At 49.1% G+C, this 1215-nt stretch overlaps 1 pseudogene; it reads right to left on the bottom strand.

The window, feature by feature from the left end:
* Nucleotides 1-528: 528 nt before the first annotated feature.
* On the bottom strand, nt 529-1215 carry LOC147978185 (uncharacterized; annotated as a pseudogene).

Here is a 1215-nt window from a genome sequence, read left to right on the forward strand (position 1 = left end):
GCTACTGGCAGGGGTTCTGACGATAAAGTTAGACAGGCTACCATCAGAGTCCCTGACGGTAAGGTGCAACGGAGGGGAACGCCGGCCGTTTGCCTGAACTGACGTGGATAAGTATCCTACCGCCAGGGGCCCTGCCGGTAGCCTGTCTAACCCTACCGTCGAAACCCCTGGTGGTAGGTGGTGGCTGGGTTTTTGTCTCGGAAAGTTTCTGTAATGAATTATCGAAGTGCCCTGACGGTATGTTGTGTGACCCTACCGTCAGGGTCCATGGCGGTAGGGTCCTGATGTTTTATGGTTTCAAGTTTAATTGCTTGCTTCTTTTCAAAATCAATATCACAACAATGATATAGAGCCTAAAAAACAGATCCCAACACAATTAAACTTAGGCATCACATACACATTAATAAAACTTGAAGTATATAGACATGTCAAACGAAGAAATTGTGCTCTGTTTTACATGAAAGTATATACTCATTTCTTTTACCATGAAAGTATACTCATATTGACAAGACCAAGTGGCATGAAGTTAACTTAATGTTCAAACTGAATTTGACAGCACATAGTTTCATATTCATTGAGAGCATAATTGAAAGGCACAAGGCAATACAGGAGGCACGTAGTTTCATTATTCATCGAGAACATAACTGAAAGACATAAGACAAACTAATAGGACGATTTTCAGACAAGTTCGAAGAGCGGGCAGACATCATCATCTTCAGAGCTCCTGATATGTTAGCCCGGGTCGTGGAGACAGAAACGGCAGCGGATCCACCGGTTCAGGTGGAGGCGGAACGCTGATCGGCATCCGACCGTTCAAGCACTCCCCCTGCCCGCTGGATTTTTCGCCTCCGCCCTTCCCCAGTTGATGATATCGAACGCAGATGCACTTGGGGGCGGCATCCTGGCTTTCTCCTCCGCATTGCTTCCGAAGTAGATTCTCCGGCCCAAATTGCGCAGGATATAGTTGGCGTGCTTCTGCGCAACTTCAATGCACGCTTCCCGGTGGACACGGCAGATACTTGGATCTGCCTCCATCTCCGCCTTCACTTTCTTCCACTCCTTCACGCTCTGCGACCAAGCCATGACATCGTCGAGGATCCGCTCTACCCTCTCGTGCCACTGCTTTGCCCTCGTCGCCTCTAGGACCTCGTCTGAGACAGATCCCACCGGCTGCAGCATCTCGGGGAAGGTCTCGTACATGTACGGGAGCGGCAT

Source organism: Triticum urartu, chromosome 3A, assembly GCF_056163025.1.
Source record: "Triticum urartu cultivar PI428250 chromosome 3A, HENAU_Tu73, whole genome shotgun sequence".
Classification (NCBI taxonomy): Eukaryota; Viridiplantae; Streptophyta; class Magnoliopsida; order Poales; family Poaceae; genus Triticum; species Triticum urartu.